Source organism: Mesocricetus auratus, unplaced genomic scaffold (assembly GCF_017639785.1).
Source record: "Mesocricetus auratus isolate SY011 unplaced genomic scaffold, BCM_Maur_2.0 Super-Scaffold_100038, whole genome shotgun sequence".
In the NCBI taxonomy this organism is placed as follows: domain Eukaryota; kingdom Metazoa; phylum Chordata; class Mammalia; order Rodentia; family Cricetidae; genus Mesocricetus; species Mesocricetus auratus.
Genome location: NW_024429216.1, coordinates 8476313 through 8495089, shown reverse-complemented (window position 1 = coordinate 8495089; position 18777 = coordinate 8476313). Strand labels below are relative to the sequence as shown.

The following is an 18777-nucleotide window of genomic DNA, read 5'->3' as shown; positions in this document are numbered from 1 at the left end:
AAAAACAGCCCAGGTCCAGATGGCCTCAGTGAAGAATTCTACCAGAAATTCAAAAATCAGCTTATACCAATTCTACTCAAAGTATTCTATGCAATAGAAGCAGAAGGGTCTTTGCCAAACTCTTTTTTATGAGGCTTCAATAACCTTAATACCCAAGCCACACAAAGACACAACCAAGAAAAAGAACTTCAGACCAATTTCACTCATGAACACTAATGCAAAAATACTCCATAAAATACTGGCAAATTGGATCCAAGAACACATTAGAAAACTCATTCACTATAATCAAATAGGTTTTATCTCAGAGATGCAGGGATGGTTCAACATATCCATCAATGTAATCCACCATATAAACAAGTTGAGAAACAAAAATCACATGATCATCACACTAGATGCTGAAAAAGCCTTTGACAAAACCGAACACACCTTCACAATAAAGGTCTTAGAGAGATCAGGGATAACAGGGACATACCTAAACATAATAAAAGCTATATACAGCAAACCAACAGCCAAACACAAACTAAATGGACACAAACTAAACTCAACGTGACTCCTCTAAAATCAGGAACAAGAGAAGGCTGTCTGCTCTCTCCATACCTCGTCAATATTTTACTTGAAGTTCTAGCCAGAGCAATAAGACAACAAAAGGAGATCAAGGGTATAAAAATTGGGCGGTGGTGGTGCATGCCTTTAATCCCAGCACTCGGGAGGCAGAGACAGGCGGATCTCTGTGAGTTCGAGGCCAGGCTGGACCGACAGCCTCCAAAACAATACAGAGAAACCGTCTCGCAAAACCAAAAAAAAATTGGAAAGGAAGAGGTCAAACTTTCTCTATTTGCAAATGATAATGATAGTTTACATAAGTGATCCAAAAAACTCTTCCAGGGAACTCTTACAGCTGATAAATACCTTCAACAAAGTGACAGGATACAAGATCAACACAAGAAAACCAGTAGCCCTACTATATACAGTCAGTAAAAGGGCTGAGAAAGAAGTCAGAGAAATATCACTTCATACAATTGCCACAAACAACGTAAAATACTTTGGGGTAAAACTAACCAAACAAGTGAAAGATCTGTATCACAATAATTTTGAGTCTTTAAAGAAAGAAATTAAGGAAGACACCAGAAAATGGAAAAATCTCCCATGCTCTTGGATAGGTAGTATCAACATAGTAAAATGGCAATCCTGCCAAGAGGAATCTACAGATTCAATGCAATCCCAATTAAATTCCCAGCACAATACTTCACAGACCTTGATAGAACAATTCTCAACTTTATATGGAAAAACAAAAGACCCAGGATGGCCAAAACAACTCTGTTAAACAAGGCAGTGTCCAGAGGCATCACCATCCCTGACTTCAAGCTTTATTGTAGAACTGTAGTCTTGAAAACAGCTTGGTATTGGCACAAAAATAGACAAGTAGACCAATGGAATCAAATTGAAAACCCTGATATTAACCCACACACATATGAACACTTGGTTTTTGACAAAAAGCTAAAATTATACGATGAAAAAAGAGTGTCTTTGATAAATGGTGCTGGTATAACTGGATGCTGGCATGTAGAAGACTGCAGATAGATCCATGCCTATCACCATGCACAAAACTTAAGTCCAAATGGATTGAAGACCTCAACGTACATCCAGTCACACTGAACCTCATAGAAGAGAAAGTGGGAGGCACCCTTCTAGTATCTTCTAGAATGCAGCAGGAAAGAGTGGAGGAGTGGGCTCTTTTGAAGAGAATTTGCTTTTCACACACACAGCCCTGGGTTTCACCCCTAGCATGAGGACTCAGTTGGGATGGAGGGACAACAAAGTCTAAGGCATTATTTGTAGAACTCCTCTTTCTCCAAAAGATAAGAACCCTGAACACCAAGTTTCCATGTTTACATCCAATAGAGTCCATTAAACTGAATTAAATTTTGCCAAAGGGAGCTTCTTATGTGGCACACTAACCAAACACAACAGGCAATCAAACTACATACAAATTTGAGATTATATTATTTCAGTGAAGAACAGATCTCAGTAACTCAGAGCAGTTGACCTACCCCAGGCTGACAACTACCCCAGCATGGCACCCATCAGGGTCTGTGTCCATGCCCAGTTCCCTCGAGTCTACAGAAACCACGTGCTGACACTGACGGATGCTGGAACTCCGAACTTTCTCTGGTTCAGGATATTATCTATCATGAATGGTCTCTTGGCTCATGCTAATAATTTTGATATCTCTTAAAAATTGACAAGAGTGTACAAACGGGGCTAAGTGTGAAGATATGCCCCATGTCACCAGTATTTACAGATGAAGTCAGTGTCTCCCCAGCCATCAAGACCCTACCCAGTTCATAGCACAGTTCATTGATTATGTCAGTTGTTCTTGCTGCCGTTTCTTAAGAAAATGATTTGCTCAGGGTTAGAGGACCTTAAATACTTCCCCAAAGTCCTCATGACCAGGAAGCTCCTTTAGTTCAAGAGTCCCCTTGTGGGGCTGTAGCCAGGGCGGATGCGATGGTTCAGGCAGAGCAGCTGGAATAGACTCAGTAATCATGGACCTAGTCCTGTCTGTGTCCTGGAGGATGAACCTGCTTTCTAGTGACTGGGAAAGTGAGCACAGGTCAATCTCACCTGTCGAGAAGTGCATGAAAGCTTCAGTTTTCTTCAGTGCCCCATTGGCATCCAGGAAGTGGTCAGGATTGAAGGTGTCTGGTTGTTCAAAGCACTGTGGGTCATGGAGAGCTGAGCTCAGGATGGGGTACACTTCAGTGTCCTAGGAGACATTATGAGATACAAGGGTGTTAGCATTCCCTGACTCACATATGCAGAGTCAAACCATCACTAAGACAGCAGGAATTCTGGGAAATGAACTCCATGCTGGTCCTGGGATCAAGGAGAATGCAGGAGGCTCATGGAGTAGAGATGTGGAGTGACAGCCAGTCTCACCTTGGGGAGCAGGTACCCTCGGAACAAAGTGTCTCTGGTGACTTTGTGTGGCACACCAATCGGGACAAGATCTGAAAATCTCTGAATCTCCTGGATGGCGGCCTCGGTGTATGGCATTTTGGTGCGGTCGTCGAGGGTTGGAAGTCGGTGTGAGCCGATCACCTGATCCATCTCCTTTTGGACTTTCTCTGCACAGAAGTAGGGAACAGTGAATCTACTCTGCCAGCTTTGTACAATGTTCTATTCTATAAGCCAACAACCCAGGAAAGAGTCTAGCAAGGAGACTGTCCGGAAAAAAGCAGTGTACTTGAGAGTACAAACTGCCCTGTCCTTAAGCGACTGTCCCTCTGTGCCCATGTTGGAAAGTAAATTAAATCTCTCCTCTGTGGCCTTTAACCTCACTTCAGCTGGGTTTTTAAAAAAGTAATTAAAACATACAGCAAGGGGATACTGCATTGGGACACTTCATAGTAATCTTGTTGGTATGGGAGTGTGAGAGAGAAAAGTAGTAAAAATTCTCACCTTTCCAAGAGAATGAACAGACTCTTTATACACACATATGCACACACATGCATTCATACATAGAGACACATGAATACACACACATACACACATTCGCACACACATGGGCACACATAAATGCATAAATACATATGCACATATACACTTGCATATACACACATATGCATGGACACACATACATGCATACATACGTATATACCCACACAAGCACACACATGCACACACTCAAATGCATACATTCATATACACATAAACACACATACATATATGCACACACATATACACATGCACATTCATGCACGCACACACACACATACACATTCTTGCACATGCATCATAACTTTACATGAATTTTTGTATTAAGAACTTGAGACTGTATCCTCAGGAATATAACAGAGAAGTTGGTAGATTAGCAAATGTATCTATCAATGGATGGATGTAAAAATGAATACATAAGAAAATTAATGGATAAATCAATTGATAAATGCACAGATTCAGGAGTTAATGAAATGAACAGACTAAACACTGGATTATGTATTCCACTTGTAAGTCAACACACGACTCAATTAGTGGATAAATGGAGGAATGTATGAACAAATGAAAGATGAATTCAAAGTCCAGTTAGGGAAAGGATGAGGGAATGACACTGTCGATAGAGCATACATGAGTGTATGAATAAATCACTGATGGATAATTTATTCAGTTCTACTCATCAAAGGAAAAACTAAGTTGATTAACTGACATAACTGAATGAAATGTTTGGTTAGGTGCTTGAAGAATCAATTGGAAATGGATTAACCCACTGTTGAGTGGGTGGTATTGGGGGGGTGTGCGTGTGTCTGTCTGTGTGTGTGTGTGTGTGTTGTATGTTTGTGAATAAGGCTTTATAGTTGGGCAGATGTTTGGATGGACAGATGTTCAGATGTCCACAAAGGCAGATTCTTTGCTCACACATCCAACCAGCTGTGCACTGAAAATACAGCTGTGGATCAGGGAAGTCCTAGCTACCCAACAACATTAAGAAAGAGACAGAGACATCTTGTTGCTTCAGAGGGCTCTCAGTCCATACTGGAGACACCAGTTTATTCAAGCATCCTTTTAAATAGCTTTCTAAAAGCCAGGGTACTGGCAGAAGACATCTATTATCATGTGTATAGGGCTGACTAGGAAACACTCCCTTTAGCCCTAGAGATGGTCCTAGAATGCAGGCACATGCACAAGTCCTCAGACTTTCTGTAATGGCCCATCTCATCAATCTTCAGGCATGTCTTATTGGTCCCCAGGCGTGTCCTACTAGCTCTCATGATGGGTGGGTATTAGGTCTATTGTTATACAAACTAGAAGTCATTCTTCACTGTGGCCAGGCCATCCAGAGGTAACCAGTTGACATCTAAAAGACAACAGGAGATTCAAGTTCCTGGAATTGAACTGAGGTCCATATCATATTCAGGCCCTGACAGGACATGATAACCTCATGGGATCCTGTAGTATAGTTAGAGTCTCAAGTGGACTGGCTATAACATTTGTACCCAGTCTCTGTTTGGCGAGAGATGCTTGGTTGAAATTCTTGACCTAAGTTCTAATCTTGATTGAAGCTCTTGTCTGAGGCTCTGGCCCGAGTGTAGAAAGTGAACCATATCAGTTAATTAGTCTGGAGTTGCGTAAAGCGATGTAGTCCCAAACCAGTTTCAGGGTGGTACTTGTCAGTTCAGATGCATCAAGTCGGGTCAGGTGGAGTTGGTAAAGTGGGGCCCCATTTTCTTCCCGAAGTGTTTGAAGATTGATGTTAGGAAATTCTTTGTTCTGTGTGGAAAATTCAAATGTTAATGTCAACCAGGAAATTTCAACTTTTATATGTATGCATCCCGGGAAAGACAATACAAAGGAAGATAGTGAATATGAAGGAAATTAGACTTTCAGAGAAAGAACCAAGTATAGACAGATGACAGTCCTTAGATTTTGTTTTCTTCTGCCTTACATCAATTGACTCCTTGATGTAATACAGAAACTCTGAATTTTATTTTAACAACATGCTTAGCTTTAGAGGAGGAGAAGCAAATCCAACTCTAAAGCCAGTGTTGGTTTAAGCGAATTGGGAAGAAAAGAATATTATGAAGTAAAGAGAAATAGATTTTATGAGTACGTAAGTTAAGAAAATTAGACATTGACACCAAATATCAGATTATTTTCTGTTTGATGATTCTTTTGGCTAGCCACTCTTTCTTCTTTAGATACCCACATGTCCAGTCTCTTCTCCCTGTTTGGAGATGGATTTTCCTGTTAAAGCAAGAACAAAATACTTTTTTCCTTTTGTGAATTCTCTTTACATCTTGTAGAGTATGACTTTGTAGATGCGCTCTCATCTTTCCTCTTCCAGAGGTTCGAATCTTGATCAATTTTGATGGAATCCAAAGCTTTTCTTTTCCTGCGGAAACAGGCGAAACCCCCTCGCCAACATAACACATAACCTGGTTTCCAAACTGAGGTCATTAAATCCTTGAAATACACTTGTTTATTTAGTTCAGAAGTTTTTTCTGTAGTCCAATTCCTGGAATATTAAGCCACATCACCCACGTATACAGGGAAGGGAAGTCATATGATACTTTATTAGGGAGAAGTCACTTAAATGAGAAGCCGAGAACCTGAGGTCAGAGATTTGCTGGTCTCCAAACCTTGACCTGAACCCCATGAGTGCCCTCTCTTTTTCCCCCTAGCTCTTTATCTCCTTGCTTTCTCCATGTACCTGTGGCCATGACCCAAAGGGCATAATTAGGGCTACAGGTATATGATCTCTCCCTACAGGTCACATGGCCAGGTATTTCTCCAAATGTTTGTACTGTAGTCATGGCTCACACTGAGTACCACTACTAAATGATAATCACTTCCTGTCCCACATAATCCAGTGGGTGGGTCACAGCTATTATCTTGAATGTTGTCAGGAGGCATTGAACAGGTTGGAACTGGGCTGCAGGAAGCTGGTTCTTGATTGAAATTCTAGAGCTTACAGACTGAAGGTTATGGACAACAATCTATATCTGTATTTACATCCATATCTTTATCTATCTATGTATCTATATATCCACCTATCGATCTATCATATATCCATATCCATATCATATCAATATCTGTATCTGAAGCATCAAGTTAAGACCTCTCCCCTCACCAGTGAGGATTTACTTCAAACACCCAAGAAATAATAAAAAATCTCTTTCCTAATGTACATCTGTTTCTGGTCAACCTCCTAGAGAAACTCTCCTCAAAGAGAAAATTTTAACAGCGTCTGTAGGTCTTAGGCCCCATCAATTCCCACATGCTATCATCTTTAAATATCTTTTAGGTTTCATTAGACTTGGAGGTGTTAACTGTGTTACAGAGTTAGGAACAGGAATTCTGGCTGTTTCAGATAAATGGAGAGTTCCAGCAAAGACATTGTCACCATTACTTTAAAAGTAGACCAGTGTTGTTCCTTTTGAATCATGATGTCTGTGTCTCAGTCACTGTTCTGTTGCTGTGAAGAGACACCATGACCAAGGCAGCTCCTATAAGAAAGCGTTTAGTTGGGGCTTGATTATAGTCTCTGATGTTTAGTTCTTTATCATCGTGTTAGGAGCATGACAGCAGGCATGGCAGGTACTGGAACAGTAGCTGACAGCCACATCCTGATCCTTAGACAGAGAGAGAAACTCTGGGCTTAGCATGGATTTTAAAATTTGAAAGCCCACCCCCCAATGACACACTTCCTTCAACAAGGCCACACCTCCAAATCCTTCTAATCTTTTCAAATAGTGCCAATCTCTGCTGACTAAGCATTCAAATGTGTGAGCCTACGTGAGTCAATCTTATTCAAACCACCACCCTCAGTGCCATCTGCCCTCCTGGCAGGATCACACCCTTCCTGACATGAGAACCATCACTCCATGGTGGCTGTTACCCAGTGCTATTCCCTTTGAGCCTCCCAGTAGAACCATGTTTTTTGACATGGGAATGGAGCGGAATTTGCAGCAATTTTAACAAAAAATGTGAACAGAAATATGCTCTCAGAAGCATAAAGGGCAGCAAGCCTGAACTACAGTTACATCCAAGGCACAACTGTTTCTTACAGATTCTAACAAGTCTGATTAGTTTACTACTCATCACCAAGTCATATTAGAGGCAGCACTGCTCTAGCTACGCCTTATCTTGTACTGTGAAACTTTTTGAATGAAAGTTACCACCCTGCCAGCTGGTCCCACAACAGCCTTAGCCCCAAAAAGCACATGGAGACTTATATTAATAATGAAATTATTGGCCATTGGCTAGGGCTTCTTATTGGCTATCTCTGTATTAATTACTACTTCCTTCCTATTAACCTGAGTATTTCCATGAAGTCTTATTTTACTGGAGAAGTGTCTGGACCTCTAACTCCCTTGGCAGCTCACATGGTGAGTGCTAAGCGTCTCAGCAGAGAAGTGAGTGATTTCCTGTTTGTCCTTGTTGTATATCCTGTTTTTGCCCAGTCATGTCACTTCCTACCTGCCTACACAGACCTCCAGAACTCTGTGGTTAGCTAGAGGCAAGTTTCTGCCCAGCTCTATCAGTTCTTGTCTGTCCAATCAGCACATTAATGTCTTATGCACTAACCAATAAGAAAAACACATATACAGAAATACTTCCCCCATCACTACTTGTGCAAGTAAGCATTTCCTATGGAAGTGTTTTGCTGACTCATTTGTAACATTAATTCATCATTACTCTCAGTTTTCCTATGTCACATCTATATCTTGTTTATTTCTTTGAAACAAAGTTTCAAGTAGCCTCAGGCTGGCCTCCAGCTCAACAGCAGCCAGAGATGATCTCGAGTTCCTTGTCCACCTCATTTACTTGCCCAGTGCTGGTCCTATAGTATGAGGCCCCCACACACATACTGTAATACAGCACTGCTCAGGATATCCAGCATCCATGAAGACCTTCATGCTGGCAGATTACCCTGAAATTGCTAGGTCCTCAGAAGGGGAAGGGGGGCCAGGGGAGGGGTTCCTGCTTACCAATCTGTGTCTAGGCGTTTTCACATTGTAACAACAATGTCTGAGCTGACTAACTAAACCCTGGTTTCCTTATGCTTGGCAGTTTTGAGAAAAATATGGAGATGTGTTCACAGTGCACCTGGGATCAAGGCCTGTGGTCATGCTCTATGGGACAGAGGCCATAAGGGAGGCTCTCATGGACCAAGCTGAGGCTTTCTCTGGCCGGGAGACAGTTGCACTGATTCAAACTGTCTTCAAACACTATGGTAGGAATTTCAAAACTTGGGATGAGGTGGAATGGAGAATGGGCACAGAGAGGAGAATCTGCTAGAAGGGAGGACAAGGGCTGGGGAAGGACCCAGGTTGATTTGAACTCCCCTCTATATGTCACCCATGATTTCCCGACTTTCTTAGGTGTGACCTTTGCCAATGGGGATCGCTGGAAGGCCCTTCGTCGATTCTCTCTGACCACCATGAGGGGCCTTGGGATGGGAAAGTGGAGCATGGAGAAGCAGATTCAGGAGGAGGCCCAATGTTTGGTAGAAGAGCTGGGGAAATCCCAGGGTGAGTACTGGAGAAAGGGCATTAACGAAAATGGAGAAGCAGGAACATGAATGCACAGTCAAAGAAAGAGTTAGAGACACACATGGGTAGAGAAAGATACACACACACACACACACACACACCACACAGACTTGTGTGAACATACAGACACACACACACACACACACACACACACACACACTCTGGGGAGAGGATGATGCAGGGGAGAGAGAAATACAGCAAGACAGAGAAAGAAATATGAAGTTCACAGTGTTCAATCATAACTCAGAGACATAGATTGAGGGATTCCCATGTTGGCTACATATATTCAGGGAAATCAATGCCTGGGTTAAGAATATGTGTCAGTCTGGCATGATGACACAAACCTGTATTCCAATACTCAGGGGGGTTGAGACAGGAGGGTCACAAATTCAATTCTAGTTTGGAACATCATGAAATCGTGCCACAAAGATAAAAGTGGTTGATGCTGTGGGTGCAACTGAGGCACGCTGGGCTTGCCCGGTACACCCACAATTCCCAGTCTACTCCGTAACACTACAATGTTGGCATGGTGATTCATGCTGGTCATCATGGTACAGCTTAAGCAGAGGCAGGAGTTTAGATGCTGAGGTCATCCTTGGCTTTATATAGTATACAAGGCCATCTTGATTATATTAAATACTCTCAAAACATTGTGTATGTCCAAGGCAGGTGTTGGAATCAGGGAACTGTGGTTTTATCCTGTGGGGGTCCTGATGGTGTTTTACCTTGTGGCAGATGTAAGCACTTCTGGGTACTTATAAAAACTTTTTAACAGAGGTACACAGGTGACCAAGTTTGTTTCTAGCACCTCAGTCCTCCACGCTGGAGTTTATCCTAAGAATTCTCAGGAGACGCTGAGATGTCCATGCAGAGGCTGGAAGGGAGCAGAAGGAAACAAGGTCTAAGAAGAGAGAAGGAGAAAGAAGCTGAGATGGAGCATGAGGAACCAAACAGAGCAGAAAACACTGGGGAGCAGGAGTGAGGGGAGCAGAGGGGGAGGAAAGTAGGTAGCAGGAGAGAGAAGAGAAAGGGACTAAAATGCAGTAAGACATTTATACAGGAAACCAGAGAGACAGATAAAGACTAATGAATGCCAGGGAAAGATCTGCAGAGGAATCAGGGACAACAGACAAATAAGACCCATTGAGATGGGCAACAATGGCCCAATATTGCTGGGCTGCCAACATCCCTCAACCATGAGAGCCCATGGTGGAACCCAGAATTCAAAGGCAGCAGGCACCAAGTGATGATGGTTCTTGGACACCACAGAGCCTAGAATCAGAGAAGGAATGAGGAAAGAGTTCTAAATCCACATAAGCAACCAGTGGGAGATAGCTGTGTTAGCTCAGAGTCAGAGTGTTGCCCTGGGAGGAGGTGCAGGGTGGGGACTAACTTACACATGCTCTCCTTCTCAGCTCCCTGGTGGAATCCTGGCCCCAGTCACGAGTACCTGTGTTACCTTGGAGGAGTTAGCTACTGCCTCTGTGTATACTAATCACATTGCATCCAGTGTACAATATTGACAGGAAACTAAATAAAATGTTGTGTGCCCTCTTGAGTGCAAGATCTGGTGCATCTCATGTGCAAATGAGGTAGTTTCTGTTACTATTATATCTGTAGAGAGTGGTGAGGACAACTTTACAGAGATGGGGTCAAGGCCAAATGATCCTCATGATGCCATGCCTCCTGTCCTGCCTCTTCATCCCCCAGAAACCTCCCTGGACCCCATCTTCCTCTTCCAGTGCATCACCACCAACATCATCTGCTCCATTGTCTTTGGAAAACGCTTTGACTACAAAGACCGCCAATTCTTGCGCCTGCTGGACCTGTTCTATCAGAGCTTCTCACTCATCAGCCCATTCTCCAGCCAGGTCAGTGTGTGGGGAGAGAGGAGCATCCAGGGCAGAGGAAGAACAGGCTGCTCTGTGGGTGCAGAAGGGGTGTGCTAGGATGGAAGAGAGGCAGAGACAACATGGAGAGGGAAGGAGGTTAGGAGCAGGAGTGACAGAGGAATGGGGAACAGGGTGGAGACAACATGGAGACAGAGGGAACCTGAGGTCTGGAGGGAAGGAGGGGGAGTGTTTATCAGGGTGGAGAGACCTGAGTGCAGAAATACAGAGCCATCCAGACATGAGAAAATGATGACACGGGAACTGGGGACGTAGGTAAGAGGGTGGAGCAGTTGTCTATCATGTATAATTTCCTGGATTCATCTCTAACACAAAACAAGTCAGGTATGGTTCCTCCATATATGCAATCCCAGTACATGTGAGATCAGATTTTAAGGTCATCATCATTGGATAAATATTGTGTTTTAGGACAGTCTGAAAGATAGGAGACCCTGATTGAAAAAAAACAAACATAAATTTGATGGCTTAGGAAAGATAGATGGAGAATACAGGACAAGTGTGGAGAAGGATTCATGGAAACAGACTGACCGCATGCCCTGTGTACATGTGCACAAGAGGGAAGGAAGGAAAAGAGAAGACGAGGACAGGAGGGCAGGAAAATACAGGCGGGAGTGGAGAGGACAGAGGAGAGAGCACAGATCCTCATGAAATATGGGGACCTAGGAACACATCCTGCTTCTCGAGAGCTGACAGCTCCAGGTGACCTTCTGGACCCTTCTTTCCTGCAGGTGTTTGAGCTCTTCTCTGGCTTCCTGAAATAATTTCCTGGTATCCACAAACAAATCTCCAAAAACCTGCAGAAAATCCTTGACTACAATGACCACAGTGTGGAGAAGCACAGAGCAACACTGGATCCCAACAATCCAAGAGACTTCATCGACACCTACCTCCTACGCATGGAGAAGGTAAGTCCCGTATGATTGAGAGGGGATGAGTGTGGGTGAAGCCTGAGGATGTGAGAAGAGGAAATGAGGGCAGGAAATTGGCAGGAAAGGCAGGAAATGGAGTGGAGGAGATGCAGAACATCTGGAAAATGGCCTAAATCAAGTAGCGCAAAAGAAGGCTGTGGAAGGAACACAGGGCAAGGAAAAAAGCAGAAAAGACCACAGAGGAATAAAGAGCCTGGGACACAAACCATGATAAACTATCAGAGAGCAGAGAGAGGAGACAGAACACATAGGGACCAGAAGACACTGTGAAGGACTGAGAAATGCCATGTTGTCCATATGATGAGACTAAAGGACAGTGCCCAGGATGTGTGCCATCTCCCTGCAAGGCTCCAACTTTCCCTTTTCTCCTCTCTGGAACCAGGAGAAGTCCAACCCACACACGGAGTTCCATCAGCAGAACCTCATTATGTCCCTGCTGTCTCTCTTCTTTGCTGGCACCGAGACCAGCAGCACCAAGCTCCGCTATGGCTTCCTGCTCATGCTCAAGTACCCCTATGTTGCAGGTGCACCCCACGCAGCGTGGTGGGGGATCTTCTAGCTCCCTTTAGTCTGTGGAGAGACCTGGGCCTCTTCCACCTGGAACTCTGAAGCCTTAATCTACTTCTAAACTAGGGCAGTGCTCTGGGTGGTGTGTGAATGAACACTCAGCTGAGCTGTTTTCCACTGTTCTCTCCATTCACTTAAAGGATGATCCTTCCATCTGTCCATCCATGCATCCACCCACCCATTCTTCCATCAATCTAACCATCCTTCACCTTTACACCATCATTCATCTTTCTGTCCATGCACCTCTTCATCCATTTACTTATCCTTTTTGTTCATCTACCTATCTGTCCAGCTGCCAACCCCCCTGTCATCCACCCATCCCTTCATTGGTTTTCACTTCTCTCTATCCAAACACCTATTTATTCAACCATTCTTCCATCTACCCACATATAAACACTTATTCACACACACACACACACACACACACACACACACACACCACTAGTACTCACCCACTTGACCATATATCAATCCATTGTCAAATGATTCATCAGTCATCCAACCAGAAATTTCATTCAGTTATTTCAGTTAATCAACTTAGTTTTTCCTTTGATTAGTAGAACTGAATAAATTATCCATCATAGACTTATTCATATACTCATGTATCTTTGTATCAACAGTATCATTCCTTAATACTTTCACTAACTGGCCTTTGAATTCATCTTTCATTTGTATATACATTCCTTGATTTATCCACTAATTGAATAATGTATTGACTAACAAGTTGAATACATAATCCAGTGTTTAGTCTGTTCATTTCATTAACTCCTAAATCTGTCCACTTATTAATTGATTTATCCATTAATTTTCTTCTGTATTCATTTTTACATCCACACATTGATAGAAACATTTGGTAATCCACCTACTTCTCTGTAATATACTTGAGGATACAGTGTTGAGTTCTTAATATAAAATTCCATGTAAACTTATAGTACATGTGCAAGTGTGAGCATGTGAGCATATGTGTGTGCATGTGTGTATGTGCGTTCATGTGTATATGTATGTGTGCATGTGTTCATGTGTATATGAGTGTGTGTGCATGTGTGTATATATGTATGTATGCATGTGTGTGCATGTATATATGTGTATATTCATGATATGCATGTGTGTATGCATACATATATTGATGCATTGTTTGTACATGTGTGTATATATGTATTTGTGTGTGTGAACATGAGTGTGTATGTATGTGTGCATGCGTGTATGTGTGTTTATGTGTATATGTATGTGAGCATACTTGTGCATGTGTATATGAATGTGTGTGCATGTGTGTATACATATGTATGCATGCATGTGTGTATATGCATGTGTGTATGTGTATATGTATTCATGCATGGTTTGTACATGTGTGTATGTGTGTGTATATGCATTTGTGTATGTGTATATGTACATGTGTGTGAATGTTTGTGTGCATGTGTGTATGTGTGTGTATAAAGAGACAATTCATTCCCTTGCACAGGTGAGAATTTTTAGTGCTTTTCTCCCTCACAGTCCCACACCAACACGATTGCTATGAAGTCTCCCTGTGGTGTAGCCCTTTGCTGCATGTTTTACCCACTTTTAAAAACCTGACTGAAAAGAGGGTGAAGCTACAGAGGCAGATTTAATTTACTTGTGAACATCGGCACAGAGGAGATTTACAGAATGGCATGAAGATTTCCAGACACACTGTGGCCTATGGGCTAAAGATGGATGCTCCAACATTACAGAGAAACTTCAGGTGACTTCCCAGGCAGCAAGATGTCTCTGTCAATCCTAGTGTTTATATATTATCCTTCTGTGGTCTTTGATACAGTTGAAGGCAGATCATTATAATTATAGTTTTCCTTAGTTATGATAAAAGATAAGCTACATATAGAACTTTGGACTCGCAAGGATGGGATGGATGATATTTTCTTTAAATCTTGCTAAATGTTGATGGATAAAATATTGTATCTGTATTCTTGCTTGGTAGCTATTCTGTTATATATAATTTGACTATGTTAAAGTTAAAACCTTTCTTTTTATTTAGACAGAAAAGAGGAGATGATGGGAGATACCATTCTGTAAATCTGTCTCTTATTGGTTGTTGAATAAAGCACTGTTGGCCAATAGGGAAGCAAGATAGGTGAGACTTGGAGTAGAGGATGATGCTGGGAAAGAGAAACACAGGGAGCTACAATGTAGCCGCCATAGGGGTAAAAAGTCCAGACCCTTTCTCTGGTAAGAGAAATACTTAGATTAACAATTATGGGGTAAATACTTCAGTCAGAGCTAGCCAGTAAGAAACAAGCAAGGCCAACAGCTTCATAATTAATACAGCATCTTGTGTGTTATTTGGGGACTACAACGCGGCAGAGTCCAGGGTGGTAAGGAAAAGGTTTCTCTCAACACAGAGGGAAAATCGCTTAAGGATAGGACAGTTTTGTACCCTCAAGTACACTGCTTTTTTTTCCAAAGAGTCTCCTTGCTGGACTCTTTCCTGGGTTTTTGGCTCATAGAATAGAACATCATTGCTATAAAGCAGGCAGAGTAGATTCCCTGTTTCCCTTTTCTGTGCAGAGAAAGTCTAAAAGGAGATGGATCAGGTGATCGGCTCACATCAACTCCCAACCCTCAATGACCACACCAAAATGCCATACACCGAGGCCGCCATCCACGAGATTCAGAGATTTTCAGATCTTGCTCCAATTGGTATTCCACACAAAGTCACCAAAGACACTTTGTTCCGAGGGTACCTGCTCCCCAAGGTAAGACTGGCTGTCACTCCACATCTCTACTCCATGAGCCTCCTGCATTTTCCTTGATCCCAGGACCAGCATAGTGTTCATTTCCCAGCATTCCTGGTGTTTTACTGATGGTTTGACTCTGCATATGTGAGTCAGGATATGTTAACATCTTTGTATCTCGTAATGTCTCCTAGGACACTGAAGTGTACTGCATCCTGAGCTCAGCTCTCCATGACCCACAGTTCTTTGAACAACCAGACACCTTCAATCTTGACCACTTCCTGGATGCCAATGGGGCACTGAAGAAAACTGAAGCTTTCATGCCCTTCTCGACAGGTGAGACTCACCTGTGCTCCCTTTCCCAGACACTAGAGGGCAGGCTCATCCTCCAGGACACAGACAGGGCAAGGCCCATGTTTCCTGAGTCTATTCCACCTGCTCTGCCTGAACCATCCCATCCGCCCTGGCTACAGCCCCACAAGGGGACTTTTGATCTAAAGGAGAATCCTGGTCATGAGGACTTTGGGGAAGTATTAAGGTCCTCTAAGCCTGAGCAAATCATTTTCTTAAGAAACGGCAGCAAGAACAACTGACATAATCTATGAACAGTGCTAGGAACTGGGTAGGGTCTTGATGGCTGGGGAGACATTGACTTTAGCTGTGAGCACTGGTGACATGGGGCATGTCTTCACACTTGGCCCTGTTTGCATACTTGTGTTACATTTCTAAGAGACATCAAAATTATTAGCATTTATTTGATTCAAGAGACCACTCATGATGGATAATATCCTGAACCAGAGAAAGTTCGGAGTTCCAGCACCCATCAGTGTCAGCACGTGGTTTCTGTAGACTCGAGGGAGCTGGGCATGGACACAGACCCTGATGGGTGCCATGCTGGGGTAGTTGTCAGCCTGGGGTAGGTCAGCTGCTCTGAGTGACTGAGACTCACTGAACTAATACAATCTCAAGTTAGTGTGATTGCTGCTGTGTTTGGTTATTGTGTTAAATATGATGCTCCCTTTGGCCAAATTTAATTCATTTTAATGGACTCTATTGGATGTAGACATGGAAACTTTGTATTCAGGTTTGTTATCTTTTGGAGAAAGAGGAGTTCTACAAACAATGCCTTAGCCTTTGTTGTGCCTCCATCCCAACCATGCCCTCCTACTGAGGGTGAAACCCAGGGCTTACATAGTGCTTCTTAAGGGTGGAGTTTTCCCAGGGAGATTATTTTCTACTCAGGATTGGTTAGTTCTCCTGTTCAGAGATTTGTTGGTTTTGTATTTCAGTTGGTCAGGGGCAGAGTTGGCTCTGGTTTCAGCACCAAACTGTGTTTCTTTTACTGGCAATGGTTTTTTTCTCTAGTTTGGGGCCAGGGCATATATCTTTCACTGGTTCTGGTTCTAGGACCGAGGTGCGTTTCTTTGAGTCTTGTTTCAGAGCCAGGCTGTATTTTTTAGGTTCTAGGTTCAGGACTAAAGTGTGGTTCTGGTTCAGGGTGCTAGATCTCATGCTCAGGGATTGGTTGGTTTCCTTGGGTGGCCCATTTACCCTCCTTCTGAGCCTCTCTGCAATCTGTCCTCATCCCTTCACTGAGGGATTTTTGGCAAATGCTCTCCTGCTGAGTCATGTCTCAGGTAAGAATTGTCTAGTATTGGGTATTCAAGTGACCTCTGTGACCCTGGGCTCAACATTGTTTCCAGCTATGTCCAGTGTAATGGACTCCTTTCATATTTCCTCTTCAGCGTTGTAGACGTGTAGGGCAGGAGATAAAGTTCGGAAGGGCAGGGATGTGGAGAACAGGGAAGTAAGAAGAAGACACGAAGGAATGTGTGACCAGATGTGGTTAGACAGAGAGGGAGGAGGGGCCAGGATGTCAGCTAGGAGTTAGAAAAAGTACACAGGAAAGATGAGATGAAAAGACACAGCGATGGCAGATACAGTCACAGGCTCAGGTAGACTGCCGTGGGATACCAGCAAGGAGTGAGCAAACGGGCAAACCAAGAGGATATTAGAGCCAAAGAGATAGGAACGGGGTCCAAGTCTCCAGCTCCAGGCTATGGGACATTGTGTTGATAGTGAGATGAGACAGAAAAAGCTGCTCTGGAAAATTTGTATCACAAAACCTGTTCTAGGACAACCATCTCAGAACGACACTCCATGAAATACTAAGTTCACATAACCTGAATTCTGTAAATGGGATTCTCAAGGGGATGGTGTGTTTTCTCTGTACACCCATACACAGGTACCATTTCTCAACAACTAGAAAATCCCTTCTCCACCTAGAGGCCTGAGGCATCCAGTTGCAGATTAAGACTCACTGAGGTACAGGGCAGGTGGTGGAGCCTCTACCCGGGCTTTCAGGCTCCCATTCCTCTCTCTGTGGTGCTCGATGCCTGAGGTGAGAAACCAACACGGGCTCCTCATGCCCCTGAGAAGCCAGTGGGTGTCATAGATGACTTACCATGGGCCCCGCCCATCTCAATTGCAGGAACAACTGTGTTTGGGAACTTGTTGATCTCAAGCTGAACAAGGGCTGGCTGAGAGGAGAGTGTGGGTGGGGAGCAGCAGGAGGAAGGGGAGAGACAGAGGATGCACACACAGTGCTCCTTCTGTGTGGTCCAGCCTGTTCTGAAAGCTCAGTCCCCCAAGTGCTGCACTCGCATCATGTGCCTCCATGTCTGCCTCACATCGGACCCTTGACACCACCCAGATGATAATCTAGGAGTTTTCTAATCAGTACTTCACCCTCAGGGCAGCCCAATGAGATGGGTACCAATCCCTCACACGAGAAAGCAGGGACACTAAAGATGCTGTGTTACACATGTGGACACATACACACTTTGTGCCTGCTCTAGGTGGGGTCTTACAGATCTGGAACACAGGACTCTGATAATCCAACAAAAGCTAGGAATCTGTCAGAAGTGACCAGGAGACATCCACCAACGAACTGTCACACACGTTGCAATTTATTTATTCCTTTCCTACATGTTGGTTACCTGGTTACAGTCTACACTAGTGGAAAGGCATGATGGTGGTGAATGGACCAGAGCCTCACCCAGACCCCTGCTTTGGCAGCCATAACCGGCTGCAGAAAAGACTCAGCAAGATATAGGTCCCTGACTCTGCAACTTGTGCTGAGCTCTAGACCTTGACCGACCTTCTAGTCACTAGGAAGCCAGATGCCCTCCATGTGGTGAGGAACCAATCAGAAGTCAGCGGGTGGACTCTGGAATGTGGAGCTAGCAACTGCCCCAGGAGGGCCTCTAGGCATAGCAACATTTCTGAGACCTTCCAGAATAGTGCCACCTTTCATCTCCCTAGAGGAAAGCTCTGCCCCACCCCCTCGCTACTGTTTTGAGGTGAGGACATTTCCCATGTATATCCTAACATGTATAAGCACACATACACACAAATAAATAAATAAATCTAATTTTTAAAAATTGCCTAGCCAGGTGGTGATGGCACACACCTGTAATCTCAGCACTTGGGAGACAGAGGCAGGTGGATCTCTGTGAATTTGAGTTCAGCCTGGTCTACATAGTGAATTCCAGGACAGCCAGGGATACATAGTGAGGCCCTGTCTTGAAAAACATACAACAAACAAAATGTC

At 43.6% G+C, this 18777-nt stretch overlaps 1 pseudogene; it reads left to right on the top strand.

The window, feature by feature from the left end:
• The first annotated feature begins 7073 nt into the window (after window positions 1-7073).
• LOC101834332 lies at window positions 7074-16917 on the top strand (annotated as a pseudogene).
• The last annotated feature ends 1860 nt before the right edge of the window (window positions 16918-18777 follow it).